Source organism: Dromiciops gliroides, chromosome 1 (assembly GCF_019393635.1).
Source record: "Dromiciops gliroides isolate mDroGli1 chromosome 1, mDroGli1.pri, whole genome shotgun sequence".
NCBI classification, from domain to species: domain Eukaryota; kingdom Metazoa; phylum Chordata; class Mammalia; order Microbiotheria; family Microbiotheriidae; genus Dromiciops; species Dromiciops gliroides.
Genome location: NC_057861.1, coordinates 132,938,202 through 132,960,135, shown reverse-complemented (window position 1 = coordinate 132,960,135; position 21,934 = coordinate 132,938,202). Strand labels below are relative to the sequence as shown.

The 21,934-nt window shown below is 37.2% G+C and overlaps 1 protein-coding gene across 6 annotated transcripts in view; it reads left to right on the top strand.

The window, feature by feature from the left end:
- OXR1 (oxidation resistance 1) overlaps positions 1-21,934 on the top strand; it is a 585,179-nt gene that overhangs the window by 294,432 nt on the left and 268,813 nt on the right. The gene's annotated exons all lie outside the window — the stretch shown is intronic.

Genomic DNA, 21,934 nt, shown 5'->3' with positions numbered 1-21,934 from the left:
ATGCCAAAAGAAGCAGTGATCACAAAAGACAACCAGCATTGCTTATCAGTATGAGTCTTTGCCAGACTCATCTCATTTCTTTTCTTTTCCTTTTTCTGAAGGGGTTAATACATTGGTAGGTCACTAAGACGTTATTAATAGAGTTTACCTAGATTCTGATAAGGTAGCTGACAAAGCATCCCAGCTTATTCTTGGAGAAAACCTGGAGACATGTGGCAAATAGTATTATTAGGTGAATTCCAAGCTAGCTGAAAAGTAGGAGCCACGTCCCTGTTGTGACAGAGGGTTCTGCATAGCTCAATGAAACTATAAGCTATGCCATATAGGGTTACCCAAGATGGACAGGTCATAGTGGAGAATTCTCACAAAAGGTGATCCAATGGAAAAGGAAATGACACACCACTTCAATCACTTCAATCCTCATGGACAGTAATAAAATGACAAAAGATATGACACTGAAAGATAAACCCCTTGGGTCAGAAGAAGTCCAACATATTACTGGAAAAGAGTGGAAGGCAACTCCAAGTAGCTCCAGAAGGAACGAAGCAGCTGGGCCAAAGCCAATAAGATGTGTTGGTGACAGAAGGAAAGCCCAATGCAGTAAAAATCAATATTGTATAGAAACCTGGAGTATAAGATCTATGAATCAAAGTAAGCCGGATGTGGACAAAAAGAAGCAAGAAGAATTAAACATCAACATTCTGAATGTCATGAACTTAAATGAATAGGAATAGGTGAATTTTCATTGAGGTGATCTTTCCATAACTACTGTGGGCAAGAATCCCTTAGAAGAAATGGGGTAGCAGCTAGGTAGTGCAGTGGATAAGCAGCTAGGTGGCGCAGTGGATGAAGCACTGACCCTGGATTCAGGAGGACCTGAGTTCAAATCTGACCTCAAGACACTTGATACTTACTAGCTGTGTGACCCTGGGCAAGTCACTTAACCCCCATTGCCCCACAAAAAAAAAGAAATGGGGTAACCCTCATAATCCATAAAGGTTGAGAAAAGCAATATGGGATATAATTGGAAAAATGACAGAATGATATCTGTTGGAATCCAAGGCAAACTGTTCAGCTTACAGTAATACAAGTCTACACTCTGCTGATTCTGGAAAGGACAAAGTTGATCAGTTCTATAAAGACCTGCAACATCTTCTAGAAATAATATTTAAAAAAAATCACATTCATCATAGGGGATTAGAATGATAATATTGGAAATAAAAAGATAATTGAAAAAAATAGGCAAGTTTGGCCTCAGAGTACAAAATGAAGCAGGACAAAGACTAATAGAATTTTGTCAAGATAACTCCCTGTTCATAACATTCTTTTTCAACAACCCAAAGGTGATTCTACTCATAGGCATCACCAGATGATCGATATCAAAATCTAATTGATTATATGCTTTGCAGGAAAAGGTGGAGAAGCTCTATACAGTCAGTTAAACAAGTCCTGGAGCTGACTATGGCTCAGATCATAAGCTTCTTATTGTAAATTTCAGACAAATTTAAGAAATTAGGGAGCATATGAGCATCAGAGCATATAGGTATGACCTAAATAACATCCCTTATGAATATAAAGTGGAGGTAATGAATATATTTAAGGGATTAGATCCAATAGAGTTCCTGAAGAACTGTGGACAGAGGTTCAAAATGTTATACAGGATATAGATATATAGATATAACCTATATCAGATTACCTGCTGTCTAGGGGAGGGGGGAGGGAGGGAAGGGAGGGAGAAAAATCTGAAATTGAGAACTATCTTTACATGTAATGGAAAAAATAAAATACCTTATATGTAAATTTTTTTTTAAAAAAAGAGTAAAAAAAAAGAAAGAAAGACCTATTTTCAGATTTGACCTTAGATACTTGTTGCATGACCCTGGGAAAATCACTTAATCTATCTTTGCCTCAGTTGGCTCATCTTTAAAATGGGAATAATAATAGCTGGGTGGTTGATCATGGGTTGTAATCCAGGCTCCTTTGCCTTCCTGAGTGTCGTGTTCCAAGCCTTGTGGTTCTTTAATATTGAAGCTGCAACTCTAAATCTTATGAAAATGAATGTTGAAAAGTACCCTTACATGTAACTGGAAAATAAAATAAACGTTGCTGAAAAAAAAAAGTTATACAGGAGACAGCAACAAAAAACATCCCAAAGAAAAAGAACAAGAAAGCAAAATAACTATCTGAAGATGCTTTTTAAATATCTGAGGAAAGAAGAAAAGCAAAAGGGAAAGGAGAAAGTCCAAGATATACCCTACTGAATGCAGAATTCCAGAGAATAGCAAGGTGAGAGAAGGTTTTCTTAAGTGAGCAATGCAAAGAAACAGAAGAAAACAATAGATGGAAAACACTATATAACTCGAGAAAATTAGATTTTAAGGAAAAGTTTCATGCAAAATTGGACATGATAAAAAATGGTAGGAACTTAACCAAAGTAGAAGAGATTAAGAAGAGGTGGCAAGGGGCAGATAGGTGGCGCAGTGGATGGAGCACCAGCCCTGGAGTCAGGAGTACCTGAGTTCAAATCCAGCCTCAGACACTTAACACTTACTAGCTGTGTGACCCTGGGCAAGTCACTTAACCCCAATTGCCTCCCTAAAAAAAAGAAGAAGAAGAAGAAGAAAAAGAAGAAGAAGAAGAAGAGGTGGCAAGAATATATGGGAAAACTATATAAGAAGGATCTTAACATCACCAATAATTATGATGGTTATAGAGCCAGACATCCTGGAGAATGACACCAAGTAGGCCTTAGTAAGCAATGCTAATGATAAGGCTAGTGGAGGTGAAGGAATTCCAGCTAAAGTATTTAAAATCCTAAAAGATGCTGCACTCAGTATGCCAGCAAATATAGTGCTGCAATATGCCAGCAAATTTGGAAAACTCAGCAGTAGCCACTAGACTGAAAAAGATCATTTCACATCACAGTCCTAAAGAAGGGCAATGCCAAAGAATGTACACAATTGTACTCATCTCACACACCAGCAAGTTTATGGTTAAGATTCTGCAACATATGCTTCAGTAGTATTTGAACCAAGAATTACCAGAAATACAAGCTGGGTTTTGAAGAACCAGAAGTAGAGACTAAATTGCCAAAATTTGATGGAATGTAGAGGAAGCAAGGGAATTTCAGAAAAATACCTACTTGTGCTTCATTGTCTACACTATGCCCTTTGACTGGGTGGAGCACAAAAACCAAAATGTGGCAAGTCCTTTAAAAGATAAGAGTACTTATCTACTCAGGAATTTGTATGTGGGTCATGAAGCAACAGTGAGAGCCAAGCAGCTAGGTGGCGCAGGGGCAGCTAGGTGGCGCAGTGGATAAAGCACCAGCCCAGGATTCAGGAGGACCTGAGTTCAAAGCCGGCCTCAGACACTTGACACTTAACTAGCTGTGTGACCTTGGACATGTCACTTAACCCTCATTGCCCTAAAAAATAAAAGAAAAAGAAAAGAAAATATGGTTACTTGAGATTGGGAAAGGAGTATGACAAGGCTGTATATTGTTACCTTGTTTATTAAACATATGCCTAGTACATCATATGAAATGCCAGGCTGGATGAATCAAAAGCCAGAATTAATGTTGCCAGGAGAAATAATAACACTCTCAGATATGTAGATGATACTACTCTGATGGCAAAAAGCAAAGAATTAAGAAGCCTCTTGATGAAGGTGAAAGAGGAGAGTGTGAAAGCTAGCTTGAAGCTTAACACTAAAAACAACAAATGTAAGATCATGGCATCTGGTCCCATCACTTTTTGGCAAGTATAGAGAGGAAAAAAATGGAAGCAGTATCAGATTTTATATTCTTGGGCTCAAAGATCACTGAAGATGATGACTGCAGCCTTGAAATTAAAAGACATTTGCTTCTGGAAAGGAAATCTATGGCAAATCTGGACAGCATACTAAAAAGCAGAAAGGCGATAACCTTGCCAACAAAACCCCTAGCCAATGCTATGGTTTTTCCATTAGCAAAGTATAGCTGTGAGAGTTGAACTATAAGGAAAGCTGACAGCCACAGAATCAATGCTTTAGAACTGTGGTGCTAATAAAAACTTTTGAAAGTCCATTGGACAACAAGGAGAATAAACCAGTCAATACTTAGAGAAATTAATTCAGACTACCCATTGGAAAGACAACTATTGAAGCCGACATTTAAATGCTTTGGCGACGTAATGAAAAGACAGGATTCATTGGGAAAGATTGAAGGCAGAAGGAGAAGGGGATGGCAGAAGATGAGAGGGGTTGTGTCATGGAAGCAAGGAACATGAGTTGGGACAGACTTCAGGAGATGGTGGAGGATAGAAGGGCCTGGTATGCTATGGTCCTTGGCATCAAGAAGAGTAGGACAAGACTGAATAACTCAACAACAGCAAAATATACTTATTAATGGTCTGATCTGAGCATGGGATAAAGTCTTTAGGGAAGATCACCAAAGATCTGCTTTTTTCAATGACAAGAGAGAGGGAAGTAGATTATGTATGATAGGGGCCTGGCTGTGGGCTAGGTATCTTGAAGGAATGAATCTACCTCCTTAGTTTACCTTTTGTTTTGGTTCAAATTCATTTGGTTACTAAACCAGGGATAATGTTAGGAATACCTGACTCTAAATTAGAGAGTTATATGTAATGGATATCCAGTAGAGGTCAAAAAGAAAAGTTAATTTGGGAGCACTTTACTGCAAATTAGCTGGGTATGGTGTCTTTGACTAAAAAATGCCAGCCTGCCTTATTGGGAAAGGTTGTGAGTCCTTAAAAAAATAAGCCCAGAAGCTGATAACCTAAAGGCAAGAAGAGGGAGATAATAAGCATTTATATTTATATTTATATTTATATTTATATATTTATGCCTACTACCAGGCACAGTTCTAAGGGATTTTTACAAATATTACCACACTTGATCTTAATGCGGCAAGGTCATTGTTCTACACCATGCTAATCTCTATTTCTGCATTAGGTGTAAATCTCAGTCTTTGGTTAGAGATAATGATCTAATTTAGGATTAGCCTTTCCCCAGACCCTTTCTGATTTAGCACCTAAATAAATTTGTAATAAATAAAGGTAAGCTAATAAGAAGGTTGCTGCTCTGCCTTTCTAATGTATAGCTCTCAAGAACAGTCTCACTGCTTTTGTACTGTTTTCTAACCCAGATGGCATGGGAGGGGATGGAGTCAAGTGTACATTTAGAGGAGTTGACCTTGGCAAGAAACTCTTTGTTAGAGACTAGGGGAAAGGAGGAGAGAATGAATATGATGTCAAAAGGTAGGAGAAGAGAAAGCTCATATTAAATGGCCTCTGTTTTTTTTTTTTTATTAAAGAGGCAAGGTCCTCAACTGAGAAGGAAGGGAAGGTTTAAAATAACTTCCTTTCAGGAGAAAGATTGAGAATCAATTAAAGAGAAATAAAAGGACTGCCAAGCTGCAGCAAGGGCCCGATTGAGATTGGGTAATATGAATTTGTAATATATCTAGTTAGCACTGTTGTGGGATTTACTCCAGCTCCAGCTTCATTCAGTGGCTGGTGAGTAGGTGTAGAGGGAGGTAATGGTTAGAGTAAACCAGGTGTGTGTTTTGGCAAAGAAAGAGCAACAATAAGACAAGAGGTAAGGGAATCACTGAATAATATTTGAAAGGCCAATCTGCAGTTTAGGAAACAGGGAGCTTACTGTAGAAAAAGACCCTTGGGACTTTAGCTCACGTATGGGCAGTGTGACATCAGGCGACTTGGTTGTCATTGTTGAGTCGTTTCAATTGTATCTGACTCTTCATGACCCCATTTGGAGTTTGCTTGGCAAAGATATTGGAGTGGTTCGCCATTTCCTTCTCTAGCTCATTTTATAGATGAGAAAACGGAGGCAGAGTTAAGTGGTTTGCCAAGGGTCACAAAGCAAGTAAGTGTCTGAGGCCCGGTTTGAATGAATTCAGGAAGAGGGGTCTTCCCAATCCCAAACCCAATGCTCTATCCATTGTGCCACCTACCTGCCCAGAAGATCTGGCAGGGTTCTGACAAAATAAGGTTAGAAGCTGGCCGATACTATTCTGCAATGACAGTATGAAGAAAGGAGTAGTACATTAGTGCTCCCTTTCTTAGGTCTAGCATCTTAAGCATGTGGACTCCTCTTTGACAAAAATAAAAAGACAACAGAATCCTGGTACTTCACACAATCAGAAATTTGTCCACATGATGACTTTGATCCAGCATTTGATGAAGCCTCACCTGAAACAACTAAGGTCCAAGATGGTCAGATGAATGTTAACTTTTCTCTAGTAGATTCTCCAAACTCTGTCCCTGAGTTAAGTTAGATCATCAGAAAGCAACGTGCCTAAATCCATACTATCTTTGTTCCCTGGAGAAATGTTTTCACTGAGTTAAGACTTTAGTGCTTTTTTGCCAGACACATTGACCATTTTGTTATCCATGCTATAAAGACTCACCTGATAAATTCTCCCAGACTTTGGTATGAGAAAAAAAAGGTTTTTCTTTCTGGATGGACTTGGAAGCTTCTTTTTTATCTCACAGTGGAAATTATGTAACTGAATGTATTCTCCTTTGTGTCTTATCCTCCAGGAGACTCAGAGCTAAATTCAGCGTTCAGCCACAGTAACTAACTCATCCCAGGTGCCTGTTAACGTGTGTGACTGTTGCTTTTAGCTGGTCTTTGTTTTTATTTTTAATTGTCTTGTTTCATTTGTGTTGAGCTGTAAGCTACCTCAAATCCTTTTTGAAAGGGGATGGAAACTCAAAACTTTTCTTTTAAATATTAAAAAAGTTTGTTTTAACATGTAAATGGGGAAAATAAAATATATCAAAAATAGATGAAACATAAATCCTAAATAGTTATCCAAATACTTTCTTCTGGTTTTGTTTGTTTGTTTGTTTTTTCACCTGGCTATAGACCCTGGCCTCTACACGATCAAATGAGATGTATTTGCAAAGTGCTGAGTATGGTGCCTGACATTTAGAGACATGTTACATATCTCTGTAGTAACTGCCATGTTATGTGTCTGTACAGGTGCCATTAAAATGCTTATTTTCACACACAGGACAGACAGGGGGTGAAATGGATAGAGTATTGGGCCTGGGGTCAGGAAGCCCTAAGTTCAAATGCAGTCTCAGACACTTAACTGTTTGTGTGACCCTGGATGAGTCACTTAAACTCTTTTTTGCTTTAGTTTTCTTATCTGTAAAATGAATATTAATAGCACCTACCTCCTTGAGTTGTTGTGGGGATCAAATGAGATAATAATTGTAAAGCACTTAGCATGGGGCCTGGCCCATCGTAAGCATGATGTAAATTATTATCATTATTATTATTATTATTATTATTATTATATCCCTCAGCTGTTTAGAGATCTTTTCTCTGCCAGACATTTTGTAAGTCAAAGTCTAGGTTTCCCTTTGTACAATCTCTTCATTCACTTCAGGCCTAAGGACAGAGATACTCATGCTTCTGTGAAGGTATTTTTACCATTTATTAATTGGCTAATAGAAAATCACAAACAAGAGGCTTATTTCATAGTCAGTACTGATCTTTTGTAATTCATTTAGGTTAGAATAGGTACAGATATTTGTAGTTGAAGTCATTAGTACTCTGTGTTTCATAGGATTACAGAATTTTATATTTAGAAAGGTCATTAGAGATTATCTTGTTCAAATCTTTCCCATTTTTAGTTGAGGGATCCAAAGACAGGAGAATTTAAATGTCTTACACAAGACAATGCAGGTAATGTGTAGCAAAGGCATTCTGAGATTACTAAAAGTGAATTGACATGGGGCAGCTAGGTGGCGCAGTGGATAGAGCACCGGCCCTGGAGTCAGGAGGATATGAGTTCAAATGTGGCCTCAGATACTTGACTAGCTGTGTGACTCTGGGCAAGTCACTTAACCCTCATTGCCCTGACCCCCCAAAAAAGTGAATTGACAAAGCCAAAGTAATTCCATTTATAATCCCAAAGGAAAACTTCAGTATAAATGGCATTTTTCATGAATACATTTTGGTTCCTCGGCATCCTTTCTATTTCTCACTCAATTCCTCACTTGGCAGCTAGGAGTCTCAGTGGATAGAGTATTGGACCTGGGGTCAGGATAGACCCGAATTCAAACATAGCCTCCAGCAGTAGCTGTGGGAATCTGGATAAATCACTTAACCTCTGTTAGCCTAAGTTGTCCTGGCCCTTAAATAGGACTAGTAATAGTTCCTACCTCCCAGGATTGTTGTGAGGATTAAATGGGATATTTGTAAAAAAAAACTTTGCATACATTAAAGTGATATAAAAATGTTACCTATTATTTTAAATGCTAGTTTTATACCAAGAAAACTATGGGAGCAGCTAGGTGGCGCAGTGGATAGAGCACCGGCCCTGGAGTCAGGAGTACCTGGGTTCAAATCCGACCTCAGACACTTAACACTTACTAGCTGTGTGACCCTGGGCAAGTCACTTAACCCCAATTGCCTCACTAAAAAAAAAAAATCTTCAAGAAAACTATGAATATATAGTTGACTTAATTTAGGACCAGACTGAAAAATCATCTCATATCAGATGTCAGGGAATTATCATCATTCCTTTCCTATTTATTGTCAACAAATCATTTCCTATAAATTCTGTGCTTGTGTTTTGTGTATCTTATAGAATAAACTCTCATCATCATGCTGACTGACTCAGTTTTTAATGCTCACCACCTTCTCAACTCCACAGTGGCCTCTGCCCCTATGATTGGAGAACATGAGGTTAAGAACACTAAATTTCTACCAATGCCTTCTTTTATAGAACTTACCAGGTAACTATCCACTCTCCATCAGTAGGTCTGCAGGGTTTTGACTCCACAGAACAACATGCCCCACAATCCAGAAAAACATGTTCCCACACTAAGTACTCCCTGGAGGCCTCCCTGTCCCCTTTCAATTTCATTTTGCATCTTGTCTTCCCCCATTACTCTGTAAGCTCTTTGAGGCCACAGACTGTTTTTCTATTTCCAGTCTTAATAATGCCTGCCGGGGCAGCTAGGTGGCACAGTGGATAAAGCACTGGCCCTGGATTCAGGAGGACCTGAGTTCAAATCCCACCTCAGACACTTGACACCAGCTGTGTGACTCTGGGCAAGTCACTTAACCCTCATTGCCCCGCAAAAACAAAAAACAAAAACAAAATAGTGCCTGCAACATAATGGGAGCATAATTAATATTTATTGAAATGAATGAAAAACTATTCAAGTCTCCTAATCCATCATACTACTTAGTAAAAAAATGACAACATTCAGACCTTAAATTTAAATATGAACATAAATATAAATTGATATGTATTTCTTAAGAAGTTCATAAGATCATAGATTAAGAAGTGAAAGGGACCTGAGAGGTCATCTAACAAAATCTCCTCACCTAATAGATGAGGAAAATGAGGCAGAGAGAGCTTAAATGACTTATCCAAGGTAAGAAGTAAGTTGGAGAGCCAGGATCCAAACATAGTTTTCTCACTCCAAGTCAAGAACTCTTTCCACTCCATCCTGATGCTGAATTGTGAATATGAAGAATTGGATAGAGGGAACAAATTCACCTTTGCAACCAAGGGATAGTCACTTACTTGGTACTTAACAACTAACAATATAAAGTGTATCTAATTAAGACTTTTTTAGATTTTATTTTCCTTATTTAAAAAAATGTTTTTAATTCATTTAAAAATTTTTGAGTTCTGAATTCTCTTCCTCCCCTTACTTCCATCCATCTCATTTATTAAGGTAAGCTATGAGATATTCATTATGCATGTGAGGTCATGCAAAATATATATCCATATTAGCCATGTTGGAGGGAAAAGCAATAAAAATAAACAAAATGAAAAAAATATGCTTTAATCTGCACTCAGAGTTCTTCAGTTTTCTCTCTGGAGGTAAATAGCATTTTTTACCATCAGTCCTTTGGAATTGTCTTGGATCATTGTATTAATCAAAGTAGCTAAGTCTTCTACAGTTGATCATCATTACAATATTGCTATTGCTGTGTGTAGTGTTCTCCTGGTTCTGTTTATTTCACTTTGAATCAGTTCATATCAGTCTTCCCAGGTTTTTTCTGAAACCATTGCCCATGTCATTTCTTACAGAACAACAGTATTCCATCACTTCAATTTCTAATTCTTTACCATGACAAAAATATCTGCTCTATTTTTGTACATGTAGATCCTTTTCCTTTTGTTCTGACCTCTTTAGGATACAGACTTAGTAGTGGTATTGCTCAGTCAAATGTACAGTTTGATAGCTATTTGAGCATAGTTCCAAATTGTTCTTTAGAGTGTTTAGATTAGTTCACAACTCCACCAAAAGTATATTAATGTACTTATTTTCCAACATCTCCTCCAGCATTTGTCATTTTCCTATTTTTCCCCAATAGGTATATATTGGTACCTCAAAGTTGTTTTAAATTGTATTTATCTAAATATTAGTGATTTGGAACATGTTATTACTATGACTGTTCATTGTTTTGATTTCTTCTCCTGAAAACTGCCTGTTCACATCCTTTGATCATTTACCAACTGAGTAATGGCTCTTATTTTTTATAAATATGGCTAAGTTCTTTATTTATTTGAGAAATGAGGCCTTTAATCAGAGAAACATTATAAAATTTGTTTTCCCCAGTTTGTTGCTTCTCTTCTCATTTTGTCTACATTGGTTTGGTTTTTGCAAGAAACTTAAATTTCATGTAATCAAAAGTATTTATTTTACCTTCTGTGATCCTCTCTGTCTCTTGTTTAGTCATAAACTCTTTCCTTATACCTAAATTTGGCAGAAAAATTTTCCATACCCCCCTAATTTATTTATGATATTACTCTTTATGTCTGAATCATGTACCCATTTTGACCTTATCTTGGCAGATAGTGTGAGATGTTGGTCTATGCCTAGTTTCTGCCAGACTGCTTCCTAGTTTTCATAGCACTTTCTATCAAATAGTGAGTCTCTGACTCAAAACCTTGGATCTTTGGGTTTATCAAACACTAGGCTACTATGGTCGTTTGTTACTCTATATACTGTACCTAATCTATAACACTGATCTACCACTCTTCTTCTTATCCAGTACCATATTGTTTTGATTATTATTATATTGTTATATAGTTTGAAATCTGACACTACTAGGTTACCTTTCTTTACATTTTTTCATTGATTCCCTTGATATTCTTGACCTTTTGTTCCAGAGGGATTTTGTTATTTTTCTTTTCTACTTCTATAAAATAATTATTTGACAGTTTGATTGGTGTGGCACTGAAAAAGTATACTGATTTAGGTAGGATTGTCATTTTTATTATATTGGCTCAGCCTATCCATGAGCAATGAACATTTCTCCAATTGTTTAGATCTGTATTTGTGTAAAAAGTTTTTTTGTAGTTTCTGGGTATATCTTGACCTGTAGATTCCCAAGTAATTTTTTACTCTCTGTTGTTATTTTACATGGAATTCTCTTTCTATCTCTTCCTGCTGGGTTTTGTTGGTAACATATAGAAATGTTGACAATTTATGTGAGTTTACTTTATACACTACAACTTGGCTGAAATTGTTAAATTGTTTAAACTAGATATTTAATTGGTTCTTTAGGGTTCCCTAAGTATGCCATCATATAATTTGCAAAGATTGAGAGTTTTGTTTCCTCATTCCCTATTTTTGTTCCTTCAGTTTCTTTTTTTCCATATTGCTATAGCTAGCATTCCTAATACAGTATTGAATAATAATGATGATAGTCAACATCCTTGCTCATTTTTTTTAGGATTAGATTATAGTTTCCAATTAATTTTTAATCTGTTTCCAAGGTTCTTTGTCAAATGTAATTTTATTGCATTTTGTTCACTAAAGGGTACATTTAATATTTATGTTTTTCAGCATTTGTATGTAAAGTTTTTAAGCCTTAATATGTGGTCAGTTTTTGTGAATGTGCCATTTACAGCTAAACAACAAAAGGTACATTTCTTTTTATTCCCATTCAGTTTTCTCCAGGCATCTATCATATGTAAATTATCATTATTATCATATTTAAATTATCATTTTAAAAAATCCTATTCATTTCCTTAACTTCTTATTTATTTTATGATAAGTTTCATATAGCTCTAAGAGGGGCAAATTCACACACACACACACACACACACACACACACACACACATCTCATTAGTATAGTTGTATTGTCTATTGCATCCAGAAACTCATTTAACTTTTCCTTTTAAGAATTTGGATGCTGTGCCATTTGGTACTCTTGTATTTAATACTAATATTATTTTATTGCCTATGGTAACTTTTAAAAAAAAATAATTTCCTTGATTATCTCTTTAAATTAGGTCTATTTTTGCTTTTGCTTTTCCTGAGATCATGACTACTAACCCTGCCTTTTTTTAAACCTCAGCATAATAGATTTTTACTCCAGCCCCTTATTTTAACTCTGTGTATGTCTTTCCGTTTCAAGTGTGTCTCTTGTAAACAACATATTGTGGGATTCTGGTTTCTAATCCAATCTATCTGCTTCTGTTTTATGTGTGAAATCCTCACATTCACATTCACAGTTATGATTACTGTGTATTTTCTTCCATTATGTTTTCTTTTGTTTATCCATCTCTCTCTTTGTATCCTGTTCTTCATCAAAAATCTGTTTTGCTTCTGACTACTGCCTCCCTTGATCCACCCTCCCTTCTATCACACCCCAACCCTTTCTTTCTCTCTGCACCTTCCCCTCCTACTTCCCTCTGGGATAATATACAGAGTGGGGGAAAATTCAAGATGTTTTAATAACTTTTTGAAAATTGTTTTTTCTTTGTTTTTTGCCATTTATGAGATTTGTGGGTTTTACATTTAATGTAAATTCATTCCCTATATATAATGTATATGATGCTATGGTATTTTAAATAAAAAAACAAAAAAAGGAGTTACTAAATATTGAAACCCCTTTGTGACTTTTGGCCCACCCTGTAGATTTCTATACCCAACTAAATGTGTATATATACTCTTCTCTCTTTGAACCCGTTTAGATGAGAGTGAAGTTCAAACATTGCTGTCCTCCCCAGTTTCCCCTCCATTATAAAAACTCCTCCTTACACTCCTCTTTTATGTGAATTAATTATCTCCATTCATCCTCTCCCTTCTCTCTTCTCCCAATGAAACCCTTTTTCATCTTTCTTTTCTTTTGAGATCATCCCAATATAATCGACCTACATCCTTGCCCTCTGTCTACCTAGACTCCTTCTGAGTGCCCTAATAATGATAAAGTTCTTATGAACTACATGTATCATCATTTCCATAAAGGAATCTAAACAGTTTAACCTTATTAAGTTCCTTATGATTTATCTTTCATGTTTACCTTGCTGTGTTTTTCTTCGGACATGTTTGAATGTCAGATTTTCTATTCAGTTCTGGTCTTTTCATCAGGAATGCTTCAAAGTTTTCTATTTCATTAAATACCCATTTTCCCCTCAAAGGATTATACTGTTTTGTTGGGTAGGTTATTCTTAGTTCTAATCCTTGTTCCTTTGCCTTTCAGAATACTATATTCTAAGCTTTTTGCTTCTTTAACAAGGAAGCTGCTAAATTTTGAGTCATCCTGATTGGCTCTATGGCATTTGAATGTTTTCTTTCTGGCTGTTTTTACTCTTTTCTTCTTGACCTTAGAGCTCTGGGATTTGGCTATAATATTCTTGGAAGTTTTCATTTTGTGATCTATTTCAAGAAGTAATCATTGGATTCTTTAAATATCTATTTTTCCCTCTGGTTCTCAGATATTGATGCAGTTTTTCTTTGTAATTTCTTAAAATATGATACGTAGACTCTTGCTCTGATTATAGCTTGTAGGTAGTCCAATAATTCTTAAAATATTTCTCCTCAATCTGTTTTACAGGTAAGTTATTTCTGATGAGATAGTTCATGTATTATTTTATTTTCTATTCTTTTCATTATTGTATTGTTTCTTGCTGTCTCATGGAGCCATTAGTTTCCACTTTATGAATTCTAGTTATTAAGCAATTATTTTCTTCATTGAGTTTTTGTATCTCTTTTTCCATTTTGCAATTCTGCTTTATAAAGAGTTCTTTTCTTCAGTGAAGTTTTGTACCTCTTTTACTATGTGGTCAGTTCTGGTTTTAAAGGTGTTATTTTTTTCCATTTTTTTTTTTTGCCTCTTTATGAAACTGTTCTCTTTTCATAATTTTCTTGCATTGCTCTCATTCTTTTCCCAATTTTTTCTCCATTACCCTTATTTGATTTTTAAAATAATTTTGTTCTTTTTTAAAGTCATTTTTCTAGGAATTATGGTTTAGCTTGTGTCTAAACTGCATTTTTCTTTAAGGCTTTGCTTGTAGGTAGTTTCATGTTGGCTGCTTCTGAGTATGTGTCTTTAGCTTCCTTCTCAGCATAGTAGCTTTTTATGCCTAGCTTTTTTCTTCCTTCATTCCTTCCTTTTGTTTGTTCCTTTTTCCAACCTATTTCTTGACTTTTAACTTTATGTTAAAGTTTGGGATTACTCACTTGGAGTAGGGGTGGGAATCACTGTCCCAAGCTTCAGGCTTTTTACCCTGCTCTTTTCATGGCTAGCTCTGGGGTGTCTGTAAGATTTTTGTGCTTCTAAAGTGGTGTAATTCTAGAAGTGTGGTCACTGCTTTCCTTGTTGGCTCTCTGGTCCTTACCCAAATAGGGGCCTTGCTTCTTTGCAACCATAAGTACTATTTTCCACCCTGAAACTAAGACCTAGTACTTATTGTTGAGAAATGTATTTGACAAATAGCACCTGGTCCTGTACCCAGTAGCAGCACAGTAGTCCCTTCTCATCTTTTTCAAACCATTTATCTAATCCCCTTATCTCCAGATAGTGAGAGCTCCCAAAACTGCTGCCACTGTGGCTTTTTCTGCCATCTCCAAGGCACATAGCTGATGTTGCCACCATGCTTCTCTCCCAGCCAGTCCCCATGCCAGTGTCACAGACTTCTTTTACCCTTCTAAGTTGTCTTTGGCTGAAAAAATGCCTCACCCTATCATCTTGGTTCTGCCTCTCTAGTTTTTCTTGTAAGCCAGGACCCAAATTTCTGAGTTTACATAGACTGGGTTTGATCTTGGTAGTTGACCCTCCATAAAATTACTATTTCTTTCACTTGTTATGCCCTTATCCAGAGTGTGATCTGAAAAAAAATATCTCTGAATATAGCTCATGTCTAGGATCTCCACAGAAATGGCTAAAAGAGTCTCCCAAATCCCAAACAAACATTTGAAGTAATGATACATATATTGTGTACAGCATAGCCTTTATTTTAATCCCACAAGAAATACAGAGATGTCAAAGGACCCACAATAACTCATAAAAAATGTTGTAAAACTCAAATCACAGTAGCCCATAAACAGTCAACACAAATTCTTTCTTTTCAGTGAGGACTGCTTTCCATAAAATCCTAAAGTTCTCTAGACTCATAGAGCCACCCTGTGATTTAGCCTTTCCTCAGAAAGGAAATGAACTTGGCGTTGCAAGTATAGCAATATTTCAATATTATGATGAATCCTACTTTCTACAGGGATGCATGTAGTCCCCTAAACTCACAGCACTACCATGTGGTTTGGACTCCTCTTAGAAGGGGACACCCCAACATTATAGTCCTATTTTAACCAACTTTACAGGTATGGAACCTTATGGTGCTTCCTTGAAGCTTCAGACACACCTAGAAAGAAAATGCACTTGGGCCTGTAGATAGGAAACCAAACTTCACATCGGACTCCTACCATCTGAATAACTCATGGTAAAAGTAGGGTACAATGTACAGATCCCGTTTTTCCCCATAATGTGGTTTTCATCTCTTGCCACTTTTCTACATTTGTGATTCACCTATTCAGTGAAGTGACATAGCAGGTAGAATTCTAGACCTGGAGTCAGGAAGACCTAACTTCACACCTTCCTTAGACACCCTAGGCAAATCACTTAACCTCTCTCAGTTTCTTCATCTATAAAATGGAATGAAAATGGCTCCTTCATCACAGGATTGTTGCGAGGATGAAATCAAGTGAGCTAATATATGTAAGGTACTTTGATAACTTAAAAACACTATATAAATTATTTTTGTCTTATCATCCTTGTCATCATCAATGATTCTCTTCCAACTCAGAGTTTGGAGTTCTAGTTTCCTTTCTCTCAACAGAAGGCTGGATTTAAAGAATCTTAAATCTTGAGTTGCTATAAAGGCACCCTCAGAGGCAGCTGATGCTCAATAAATTCCCCTTCTGTGATAGAAATTGGATTGTGGAATTCTCTAGAATTCTTGAGTTCTGCTACTGAGACAGCTTTCAAGGAAGAGCTCTTACTATTCTTCCAGAATCTGAGTTTCAGGAACTCTTCCCACTCAGAACATGAGGTTCTCTTCTCCACAGCTGCCGAATGCTTTAAAGAGTGTGTGTGTGTGTGTGTGTGAGAGAGAGAGAGAGAGAGAGAGAGAGAGAGAGAGAGACAGACTCTGACTCTGCCTTTGTTTTACCACACCCATTGATTGATACTCTACCAGTTGTTATTCCACCAACCCCCTGACTGCTTTTGTTTCTTGGCCTTGAAACCACCATCTCAGGAGACTGATATTCCACTACTTTTACAAGCCTGAGACCAGTGAATTGGGGTCCAAGAGTTTTCCTTTTGGACCACATGGATGTAAGAGCACATGCAATTCCCGTATCTGTCTGCCCTAAGGAAGTTATTAGTACCTTCCAAGGTCACTGAAATAATAAGTGGCAGAGAGCCAGGATTAGAATGAAGGTCCTCTGACTCTGAATCCAACACTTTCTACTGTGCCACCTCATTAGTTTGTTCTTAGGGCCTACACTTCAACTGAGTCAGTCTGGATTTTAAGAATCTATACTGCAAGCCTAGAACATTCAGCTAGGATACATTTAGAGGGATTCTTACATACAATTCCTTCACTTATTAAGAGGTTGTCTCTTTGTTGAGTTGTTCGTTTACTATGTTCCTTGAAAGCATTAGTCTGATCAGACTTCTGGCTGAACTCTTTTCACTGCATATATTAGCTGTTTGAACTGATCAACCTGTCTGGAGCAATTCTACCACTGTGTATGATGAATAAGAATTTGTCCAAATTACCTTTTCGGTAATTTGGGAATAGAATGGAATAACTGTAAATCCACCATATGTTTGTTGCTATAACACCAGCTCCTAAAGAAAACCCCTATAGGATTTTACCAGAGACTATACAGTAACTCATGCTCAATCACCCTTCCCCAAAATAAATGTATCCTTTGAATACATTTCATTTCCTACATTTGATTTGAGCATCAGTGGAAAGGCCTGGGAGCCCCCTTGTGGCTAAAACAAAGTATTTATATTCTGATTGCTTCTAAACAAGGGCAAAGAGTTTTTCTCTCCCATTAACCTAATCTTCACATCATAGATCAAAGGACCAAAAAAGAATAAGAATGATCTAAATGTGAGGGTAATGGTGGGGAGGAGAAAGAGCACTAGAGAATGGAACCAATTCCTCTTGAATTTCCCCACATAGTTTTTTCATTTAGATTATAAACTTTTACAGATAGTACGGCCCCAAGAAGGAGGCCTCCTACCCTTATATTCAAATAGCCTTACCAAGTGACTCATGTTCTTCTATATGTGAAACCCAAGACTGGGCTACTGGTTTCTACTCCTTCTTGGTCTCTCCTTACCCATTTCTCTTGGGTAAAGGAAATACATGTTTCCAACTTCTAGCCTATCTAGTTATCTTCCACTAAACATTCAGTAAGTATCTATCATGCTAAAGGCATTCATGCTAAGCCCTAGGTATACAGAACTAAGTAGGAGAGACGGGAGATATATGGTACCTACCCTCCTCAGGAATCAGGAAGGATATCAAGTCTAGTCTAGTCAATAAGCATTTATTAAGTGGTTACTATACGCCAGACACTGTCCTAAATGCTGAGAATATCTCTTTATTTTTATTTATAGTCCCTGTCTTCAAGAAGCTTACTTTTTTTTTTGTGAGGCAGTTGGGGTTAAGTGACTTGCCCAGGGTCACACAGCTAGTAAGTGTTAAGTGTCTGAGGCCGGATTTGAACTCAGGTACTCCTGAATTCAGGGTTGGTGCTTTATCCACTGCGCCACCTAGCCTCCCCAAGAAGCTTACATTTTAAAGAGGGAAGACAATATATTTTTTAGAAGTTGAAAAGAAATATGGGCAACTAAGGGAGTGAGGTGGGGCTTTGTAAACAAAATTCAGAAAGTCAAGAATGCAGACTAGAGAGGAATGAAGAAAATGGCAATCAGAAGGAGAGGCCACAGGGATGGAGTGTACTTCCAATGTGAGAAGTCCAGGATGAAGAGGTTTTTGTGTATTGTAGAAAAAGTCTGGAGAATCAGGAGTCTTGGAGGAGAGGATAACTTAGTTTAACCTTAATCAAAGAAAGGAAGGAAGGAAGGGAGGGACGGACGGACAGGAGGGAGGGAGGGAAGAAAAGAGAGAAGGAGGGGAGGAATGCATTTATTGCTAATTGCTAAGCAATGAGGGTTATTATTCCAGTCTTGGGAGCAAATGTACAGAGGCAAGACATGGTATGTCAAATATGTGGAACTAGTAGCTGGTCTTAGAGTTTGGAAACATAATTCTGCAAGTAGTGTAAAATAAGCCTGGAATGATAGTTGGAGCCAGATTGAGGCAGGCTTTAAATGCCAGGCCTTTAAGGAGTTTGCATTTCATCGTATTGGTACTGGGGAAACACTGAAGACTAAAACTTGAGAAGATTATGTTGTCAACTATGTGAAGGACAGCTTAGAGAAGGGGGCATTCTGAAACAGGGATATTAGTTAGGATGCTTTTATAATACGCAAGCAGGGATAGGGCAATGACCTTGTGAGTAGAAAAAAATAGGACAAATGCAAGAGATGTTGTGGAAATAGTGATAACTGATAGGATTTGGGATAGGATGGGGGTTAGGGGAGAGGGAGGATTTAAAGATGGCTCTCAGGTTTTAAGCCCCAGTGATAGGGAAGAAAAGGCATTTCATCAACAGAAATAGGCTACTTAAAGGGGGGGAAGACCTAGTTTAAGGAAGTAGATGACAAATTAAGTTTGGGACATGATGAATTTGAGCATCAATGGGACAAACCTGTTGGAGTCGTCCAGAATGCTTTTGAAGATATGAGCCTTTAGCTCTCTGGATGGGATAAGTATGCCCTGTGATGACTTCCATAATTTCTTCTACTGGGCTTTGGGCACTTCTGTACTGATTTTACATAGTAATCTTCATCAAATTCCAATAGTTTTCAGAGACCTATGCTCTTTAGCAGTCTCATCTCAATTTTGATCTTGGCCTCTTTGTACTGGTGCACTGGCTGAAGTCAATTCACCCTCCGTTTCATGTGGCTACATCTGATCTATAGAGTTAGCTTCATTTTTGTATCTGTGGACCTAAATTCACATCTAGAACCAGTGCTGCTAGAAGATCAGCTATTTGGCCAGTGTCTATGAGGGCTGGCAATCCTTAGTACTTTGAGCCTATGTTCATCATTCTGCTTTATAAAGAAACCTTAAAGGACTGAAAAAGTTTCCCCCATCCAAATTTTATGTCTCCTTTTCAAATTCTCACAAATTTCTGTTTTTAGGACACCTCTCTCTCCACCTTAATTTATTGACAGAGCTAAGTTGATGGACAGGCTCTGGGCCCAATGAATCAGTTCCAGAATTTTAAGAGTTTTCATCAATCATCCTAAATTGTCCTATCCACTACCCAAAAGGAACCGTCATGTAATTTACCCAAGAACTGGAGGGTCAACCAACTGCCTCCTGAGGCAAACTATTCCATTCTGGACAGCTCTAATTAGTAGGAAGATTTTTTTTTTCCCTGACATGGAGTTTCAATGTGGCACTTCTAATTTCTACCCATCTGCTCTGAGTCTTGCCCCCTAGGCCCAAAAAGAACAAAGCTGACTCCTCTTTTATCTGAGAGACTTTCAGGTACTTGAACATGGCTGTCTTTAAACTCTTTAAAATTAGATTGCGATCTCTTTGAAATAATTTAGTTTAGTATCCTCAAAAAGAATGGTGAATTTAGATAACTTCTTGAAGATATATATATATTGATTGCACAGAAAGCTGGATTGCTTATGTGGTTTTAGAATGAATTTCATTTGAAAATGTATTGTTGTGCCGAGAGTACTGAAACTAGATCTGTGACTTTAGGCAGGCTACTTAATCTCAACTTTAGTCTCTGTATCTATAAAATGGCAACGAAGAAACCTTTATTTATTTATTTATTTTAGTGAGGTAATTAGGGTTATGTGACTTGCCCAGGGTCACACAGCTAGTAAGTGTTAAGTGTCTGAAGCCGGATTTGAACTCAGGTACTCCTGACTCAAGGGCCAGTGCTCTATCCACTGCGCCACCTAGCTGCCCCTGAGGGAAACTTTATTATCTATCTCACAAAGACATTTCAAGGATCAAACTTATTCATTTAGCAAATATTTACTGAGTATCAACTATGTGCTTAGTACCAAAATGCTAGCTGCTTTCATATGCCATGAAAGTATTTGAAAAATATACTAAGGAATCAACAATTTTCAGAAGAGAGATTGCAAAATAATAACATGCAAGATTGCTCCAAATCACTAATAATAAGATAAACACAAATTAAAACAACTCAAGCATCAAAGTGACAAAGAATATAAAAAATAAAAATAGCAGATGTTGGTGAGGCTATGGGAAGGCAGACATACTTATATGCTGTTGGTAGAGCTGTAGGTTGTTTCAACTATTTGGGAAGTAATTTTGAATTCTGTGAGCAAAGTAACTAAACTCTTTATAGCCTTTGAAGCAGTATTATTGCTTACCATGACTGGTAATATACCCCCGGAAGAGTTAGAAAAAGGCCCTCATGGGCAGCTAGGTGGCACAGTGGATAAAGCACTGGCCTTGGATTCAGAAGGACCTGAGTTCAAATCCAGCCTCAGACACTTGACACTTAACTAGCTGTGTGACCCTGGGCAAGTCACTTAACCCTCATTGCCCTGAAAAAAAAAAAAGAAAAGAAAAGAAAAAGGCCCTCATATATTCTCATACATTCATAGCAGGATTTTTGCATTAGCCAAAAATGAAATAAAAAAATGTGGGTTGGGAAGGAAACAAGTGGGGCTTATATGTTAGGGAGTAGAAGAAGAAATTGTGGTATAGAATTTAATGGAATATTTTTATGCCAGAGGTAATGTGGCATAGTGGACAGAGAACTAGACTCAAAGCCAGAAAAGGTACAAATCACCTTTGTTCTATAATATCTGTATGACACTGAACAAGTCACAATTCTCAATGTTCTCAGTGCATTAAGAATTTAGAGAAACATGGGGAAAACTGGTATGAATTGATGCAGACCAAAATAAACAGAACCCCAGGAAAAGACATGACTCTAAGTCATGCAAATGAAAAAAGCACAAAAGATTAGATCTAGAAAATTTATTAATAGCAATAGTAGTAGTAGCTATTTTTGCAAAATGCTCTACATATGTTATCTCATTTGATCCTCCAAGGTATGCATTATTATCCCCATTTTACAGATGAGTAAACTAAGACTCAGAGAAGCATAATTATTTGCCATGGGACAGACAGCCATTCATCATTCATTGAAATGTTCAAACTCAATCTCACAGAACTGTTGATGATATATAGGTGGGATGCCTATCATTAGAGATATAAGGGACTACAGATGTGAATGGTCATATATGCTGATGAATGTGGGCACCACATTTATCTTATTTGTTTTTCTTTGTTGCAAGGGAGGCGTCAATATGTGAAGTGGAATTTAAGGGAAAATGTAGTGTAAAAAGCATGGTACCAAATGAAGGGTATTAAACACATGAATGAAAACTTTTCTCATGGGATAGTTGTGGGTACATTTTTTCCATTAGAAATAGAAATACCAGAAATACCATATATTTCCAAGTATTACCCCTTTTCTTAGCTATGAA